This window comes from Aricia agestis, chromosome 3 (assembly GCF_905147365.1).
Source record: "Aricia agestis chromosome 3, ilAriAges1.1, whole genome shotgun sequence".
Taxonomy (NCBI): Eukaryota; Metazoa; Arthropoda; class Insecta; order Lepidoptera; family Lycaenidae; genus Aricia; species Aricia agestis.
In genome coordinates this window covers 9297557-9305455 of record NC_056408.1, presented here as the reverse complement: position 1 = coordinate 9305455, position 7899 = coordinate 9297557, and the positions used below count along the sequence as shown (strand labels likewise).

Genomic DNA, 7899 nt, shown 5'->3' with positions numbered 1-7899 from the left:
GTGTGTAATGTCTATCTTTTTGACTATTTTGTATGCAGCAGCAGCGCTTGGGAAAAAGAGCTTCGTGACTCCGGCCGTCCTTCCCACCTCGTATCTCCTGTCCCATTCCTCAATCGTATCCTCTCTCAAAATACGCTTGACGAATGAAACCTGACTACGATCTGTGTCCTGTACACAGATCGTAGTCAGGTTTCCTTCTCAATCTCAGCGCGGCCTCCTTGGCTAATTCGTCAACCCTCTCATTCCCTCTCATGCCCTCTCAACCCTGCATGCGCCTTAATCCAAAACAGGGAGACCTCCCGCCTCTGCAATGCAGCTTTTCGGAGGGCCGCCCTTGTTTGCACTGCCAGGGGATGAGGGGAACTAAGGGTGATAGCCTGGAGAGCCGATCTGGAATCGCTAAGGATACCGACCTTTGCCATTCCACTCTTGCAGGCTATACTTACTGCTCTTTGGAGCGCTAGAAGTTCAGCCTGGTAGACGGTGCAATACGGCGACAATGCAAGCTTGACGGCCTTCGTCTCGGCCTGGTAGACGGTGCAATATGGCGAGAATGCAAGCTTGACGGCCTTCGTCTCGGCCTCACCCTTCCATACGGAGAGAGCGGCTCCGACTCGGCCCTCAATCTTGCTGCCGTCCGTATAGATCCTATGGATGTGGCTGTCAACCACATCAGCATACGATTCCTCATCTACCATCCCGAACCTCAGCTCTACCTGCTCTGCCGGATGTGGGTCCTCAATCGCGGCCTCGTTCCACCTCTCTGTCCCTCAATGCCGGGCAGGACACTCCCTTCTTGATCTCATATAGTCTCGATGCTTCAAGTATTCTGAGATCAAGAGGGAGTATCTCAGCCAACAGCAGCGCAGAGTTCAGGGAGACGGTCCGATATGCTTTGCAGATCTTCAGGGCAAAACCCCGTTGAACGGAGTTGAGCCTTTTTTGGACCCCCATCTTTTCCACGGTGGTTGCCCACGCTGCTGATGCATACAAGATAGTTGGTTTTATGACCGCCGTTTAAATAATCTCAAGCTGCTTGTAGCGCGTGATTGCCTTTAGGCAAACGCTGCTAACGTGGGCGTTAAACGTCAAGCCTTGATCGATAATAAGGCTCATAATCTTTATTTCACTGCAGTATTTAATTTCCACACTCCCCATTCTCAAGCGCGGTGTGTCATATTTTAGTCGTCTTGTCGACAGTAATGCGCAGGTTTTGTGCGGCGCACATTTAATTTATTGGCTCTGCCCCAATTTTTAATAACGCTTAGCACTTCGTTAGCTTTTAACTCCACACCTAAAGCCGAGTCTCCCTCAAAAACGAGCACGATGTCGTCAGCGAAGGCCTGACAAAACACATCCATTTCCTCTAGCATCCTTAACAGGGGGTCCAACAAGAGGTTCCACGGGATAGGACCGCCTACGGATCCCTGTACACACCCCTTGTCGGTCCCCCTGTTCACTTCTACTCCGGCATATCTAACATTCACGCACCTTCCACTCAGGTAGCTGCTGATAACCCGCCTCAGGTTCCCTGGACACCCAACTTCAGCCAACCGAACCTTTATGGCCGGCCACCAAGCACTATCGAAAGCCCCCTCTATGTCAAGTGATACCACAACAGAAATTTTCTTCTCCTCCCTCATTCTTCTGATGTGGTTCACCAACCTATAGAGGGCGTCTTCGGTGCTTCTTTGGGGCATGAAACCATACTGGTTGGGGCTTATTTTGGGTAACAAGTAGAACCTGAGTCGGGCCACCAGCATTTTCTCGAAGATTTTGCCGAGAACAGGAACAGGAGAAGAAGGCCGATCGGTCGATAGGCTTTTGGTACCCGGTATGATTCCTTGCCCGGCTGAATAAATTGCATTCGAACTCATTTTGAAAACAATAACTGCAAATATTAGTTATAATATCTCTAATGAAAGATATTTTTTTTCCTATCTTGCTAACTTTACAATAATATTACCAATAAATATATTTTTTTAAATAAAACCTTTTGCTTTATTAAAAAAAAAAAGGTAACTTGCCATTCTGGAGTAGGTCAAGCTCTGATCATTATTGTCTATTGCATGATTATTCGGGTAATTTTGCGTTTCGACTGCAATAAAATGCACATAATATAATAATATCTCATTGCAATATTATTCCACGGAAATTGTTTGGGATTGAGGAACACTACATACTACTTTAATATTCGGTGATTAAAAAATATTGTACACTAAAGTGTACAATATTTTGTACACTTAAGTGAACAATATTTATTTAATAATATATATTATTACAAACGACAATGACTATAATTATGAATAATTATAGTCATTGTCGTTTATTCCAATGATTTCTACTATAAAAATAGTATGTTGTATATGTCACCGTAAGATTGTAAACACCGCGAGATTGTAATACGACGAAGTGATGGATTGTAAACAACCAGTTTTCCGGTGATTTTAAATTAATTATTTCGTAGGTATTTAAAATAACTTTAATGCCAAATGGTATGAGATGTATAAACATAAAATAAAATTTAGATATATTTAAAGTTCTGTTTGAATGTTCGGTTATTAACCTTTTAATCCCCAAGCGGCCGGATCCGGCCGCCACAGATTATACTGCAGCAATTAACAATTGCTGCAAATTATAATTCAAACTGCACTTTAAGTATATCTAAATTTTATTCAATGTTATACATCAAATATTCAGGCAATTGACAGGCGGTGACATATACATATTTCATTATTTAATGACATAAATGACATTCTTGCAATCGAAACAGTTCTAGGTTCAAAAAAATACAGGCTGAAAACCATGTTTACATACCATAATCATATTGTGAATCATAATATGATTCACAATATGATTCATAATATGAATCATAATATGATTCACAATATTATTCATAATATGATTCAAAATATGATTCATAATATGATTCATAATATGATTCATAATATGGATCATAATATGATTCATAATATGATTCATAATATGATTCACAATATGATTCATAATATGAATATTTGATGACATTCTTGCAATCGAAACACCGCGAGATTGTAATACGACGAAGTGATGGATTGTAAACAACCAGTTTTCCGGTGATTTTAAATTAATTATTTCGTAGGTATTTGTCGAATTTACTTAAATTCGAATACAAAAATTCCTGTCTTTTGATATCGTATTGAAAGATTTAGGTTCTGAGAAAGTGAAGTACCATTTGAGTCTCACATGCCACATGTTAACATTGCTTTCAAGAAATTGTGTGAAGTATAATAAACGACTAATAATTCTTAAAACAAGGGTACACAATGTTACCAAAGCCATAAAACTATAATTTATTGTGGGCTGCTTTTAGTTTAAATGGTCAGGTTCACATTTGGCATGGGAACGTTTTTTGTTGACCCTGCAGGTCACAGTTTATTTTACTGTTAAATATTTTACACTTCTCTCCTTTACTCCTCGGAGTATAGACGTGCCTTACCGAATGCGCTGAACCTAAATAAAGCGCAATATAAAAGTGATTTTCTTTTATTTAATCTATCCACGACCTCACAGTCTAAGTCAATAAGACTAACAGGTTATGGTGGCCCAGTCAACGCAGTGATTAAATAAAAGTTAAAATAGTTTTTGAACTAAAAGTGATTGTGAAATTCGAACTTTTAAAAAAAACAACAAAATGGAGAAAAAGAAGACCAATCGAAATTCCGATTTTCATCGGAGAAAATTACAACATCTGGAAATTCAGAATCCGAAGCCTTTTAAGTGAACTAGACGTGATTTACGTTATTGAGAAGCCAGTTCCGGTTACACCTGACAACAAGTGAAAGAGAGCCGAGCAAACAGCTAAAAATGTTATCATCGAATACTTGTCCGATGCTTACATCAGTCATGTTGGACAGGAGTCAACGTCGAAGGAAATACTGTCTGCGCTAGACAACATTTTCGAGAGAAAAAGTACGGCTAAACAGCTCGCAACCAGAAAGAAGTTATTGAATATGAAACTCCAAGAAGACACCACATTGAATCAACATTTTATGCAGTTTGATATTTTAATATCCGAGCTAGCGACTTCTGGTGCAACTGTGATGCAGGGAGATAAGGTATCTCAACTATTGCTGTCTCTTCCGCCTGCCTATGACGGTATTGTCACCGCAATCGAAACACTCTCAGAAGACGATATTACGCTCAACTTCCTGAAGATGCGACTCCTCGACCACGAAATTAAACTAAACAACGAGAAACTAGACACAAGCGGAAAAATTCTTCATGCTCAAATTAAAAATAATCATCTGCAACACGAAGACTTCCAACGAAGACCAGTTATGAAGAATCCTCGAAGAATAGAATATAAGAAGCCGAAATTCGACAACAACATGATATCTAATAAGAAGAAAGTTGTGATATGCCATTACTGCAAGAAAAAGGGACATTACAAAAATAAATGTCGCTACTACCTGCGTGACAATATGAAGAACAAACCAGACAATACTGAGACAACAATTAACACTGCTCATACAACAAGTGTTAATACAATTCAATCATCGCCGACTGCACCGAGTTTTGTTTTTATGGCAGGAGCCATAATGAACATAAGCAAGATAAAATTATATTCTTATTGGACTCTGGAGCATCCGATCATATCACGAATCGAGAGGATATAGCAAGCTATTTTCGCACACTGACAATACCAATCAAAATATCAGTAGCGAAAAATGAAACAGTCATCTCCGCGTCGAAGATTGGATCAATCTCTGTTACGAGCAACTTGGGCGTCAAAGACGAGATAGAAAACGTGCTGTACAGTCTTGATGTCCCGTGCAACTTGCTGTCCGTTACCAAGATGCAACAAGCCAGATACTCCGTGACCATTGGTGACGATGAGGTAATGGTGTACTGCCACGGTAAGCCCGTGATGTCTGGTAAGGCCGTAAACAACCTGTTTACTCTGGAATTCAAGGTACGTATAAACTTGATTAAACGTTCCGGAGGTCTGCAAGCCTGTCTATAATCTTGATCATAAATATCAACGATTAGGTCATAATTATTATGGGCAAATCAAAATGTATGCAGTGTGAAGCATGCTTATTTACAGCTAACAAGCCAGACTACCGTTACAGAAATGAAAGAACATTTAATATTCAGTCAGATGTTTGTGGGCTAATGATACCACCTTCTGTAAATAATGACAATTATATTCTGTTCTATTTTATTGGTGATTTTACTCTTTATTGCGCAACATATCTTATAAGACACAAATCCGATATGCTTGCAATGTTTAATTAAAGATTTTGTCGAAAAAGAGGTAAAGCTAGATAAAACATAAAATAGTTAATTTTTTATTGCGTTAATAGATATAGTCCAAATGGTCCAACAAAATGTGTTAAAGGGTATAAAAGTAATTATCTCGCAATACCACGAACTCCACAGTTAAATGGCATATCTGAAAGCATGGTACTTTTCTGTAATGGAACTATTACAGAAAAGGCGCGAACAATGACATCTGGTACTTAATAAAAAAAAAAGTGTTATGAGACGATGCTGAGTTAACTGCAACGTATCTTATAAATATGACACCAATAAAGTCATTGAAGGTAAATAAAACACCTTATGAAATGTGGCACAATAAGAAACCCCAAATTAAATACCTAAAAGTGTTTGGTTCAACTGTATATATGTGCATGTGAAAACCGGTATAAACAAATTCGATGAAAAATCATCTAAAGCCATTATTGGGGTATGAACCAAATGGGTATATTATAGAGTTTATGATGTGGAAAATTAAAAGGACTTGGTAATAAGCGATGTGACCCTAAATGAGGAAAGCTTTCTTAAGTCGAATTTAAATTTAATCCAATAAATGTACACTCAGGTAAAGAAATGTCAAATCCTAGTTCGTCAAGTGCCCCTTACAAATTACAATGAACAAAACAATAGAAACAATTATTGTAATTTTGTAAACAATGCTATACAAGTCAGAGTAGCCACTTAGTTTTTTTTTATGGTACGAAACTAAAATAGAAATAGTAAACATATTGATAATAAATTAATACTTTTCTTCGGTACAACAATAATATAACACTGAGGCTAAGTTTGTACTAATATGCATTCTGTGGCTAAATGAACAGAGTAAAATAATAATAATTAAGTATATTATAATTATAATAAAAATATTTTTTATAATATAAAATAATATGTTCATGGCAGTTCTCGAGGGAGGATTGATTATTGAGTATGTAAAATAAAGTCTGTAAACTCAATGTAGCACTAAATGGCTAAAAATAAGCCGCTAGATGCTGGTTCGAAAATATTCGAATAGGTAATACAAGTATGGGAGCCGACAATTGTGTGTACTGTATACTAAGTAAGGGACAGATGTCCCACAGTAAAAATGTTATTTTATATGTTGACGATGTAGTTATTTGCACGGAAAATGAAAGAGCAATGAATAACTTTGAACAATATTGGATTAATAAATTTTTCGATGGTTGACATGAAAGAAATAAGACTTTTCTGAGGTATCAGGATAACTAGGACCAGAGTACATAATAATATAATATAATGGCAAAATTAAACAAGTTTAATATGATGGATATTAATCCATACTTGCTACTTTTAGAAATAAAAGTTAACTTCGAAGCATTGGAATCTGATGAGATAATTATTATTATGTAATGCATCATGTCGAAGTGTTGGTTGCCTTATGTACTTAATGGTATGTACTTGATTATATTTGGATTTTGGACCTTAGACACATGGACAAGAAATAATATATAACAATTGACTTATTTAAAAAGAGTATTTGCTTAGATATTTAGAAAGTACATCAAATCTGAAATTAATAATATACAGATAAACTAATTGATAATTTATTTACGGGATATTATGTCAATTCAAATTAGGGAGGAAGTGATAACTCAGTTAGAAAAACTACAACAGTTTTTTTTATTATTTATGTTGTATGTATGAATGTACAATAAGTATGTTGTATGTATGTGAACTCTAAGAGGCAAGTTTCAGAAGCAGCCTCGTCGACAGAAGCCGAATATATTATGGTTCTGTATGAAGCCGTTAAAGAGGCTTTGTGGTTAAGGACTTCAGCTACTAGCATTAATATTGAAATTATAGACCCTTTATTAATATAGAGGTACGAAGAGATAATAATGGATGTATTATTTTGCAAAATATAATCCATTGAGTCACAAGAGTTCCAAACATATAGATGTTAAATATCACTTCTCCCGAGAATAATGTGTGAATAAGATAATAACTTTGAAATATATTTCAACAGATAACCAGATCGTGGACATGCTGACCGAGCCGCTGCCAGCAGCCAGGTTCCGCGACCTGCGGGACACGAATGTGGAAGAATAATGTTTTATAATGTTTCAATAAATACTAATAGTAATTAATTATTTAATGATCTGGTGAGGTTTTACTGGGGTTTCCCTCATCCTAGCAATGAATGTTGGATCATTTTGTATCTCCCCGGATTTCAAGGTTAAAGTGTACGGAAGGTTTCGTCAATTAGGTATTACTAAATGTAATTTTAAATTGTACTTAATTTAAATAATTTTTAATGTTTTGAGATTTATGCAATTTTATTTTAGGTTTATATTATTTTTGAATTTAATTCAAAAGACATTAATTTTTCAGGGGGCGTGTCGAATTTACTTAAATTCGAATACAAAAATTCCTGTCTTTTGATATCGTATTGAAAGATTTAGGTTCTGAGAAAGTGAAGTACCATTTGAGTCTCACATGCCACATGTTAACATTGCTTTCAAGAAATTGTGTGAAGTATAATAAACGACTAATAATTCTTAAAACAAGGGTACACAATGTTACCAAAGCCATAAAACTATAATTTATTGTGGGCTGCTTTTAGTTTAAATGGTCAGGTTC

The 7899-nt window shown here is 36.5% G+C and overlaps 1 long non-coding RNA gene across 1 annotated transcript; it reads left to right on the top strand.

Moving 5' to 3' along the window:
* The first annotated feature begins 4922 nt into the window (after nucleotides 1-4922).
* LOC121725296 lies at nucleotides 4923-7418 on the top strand. Its single transcript, XR_006035358.1, has 2 exons — nucleotides 4923-4954; nucleotides 7286-7418. It is a non-coding gene; the product is annotated as an uncharacterized LOC121725296 (long non-coding RNA).
* The last annotated feature ends 481 nt before the right edge of the window (nucleotides 7419-7899 follow it).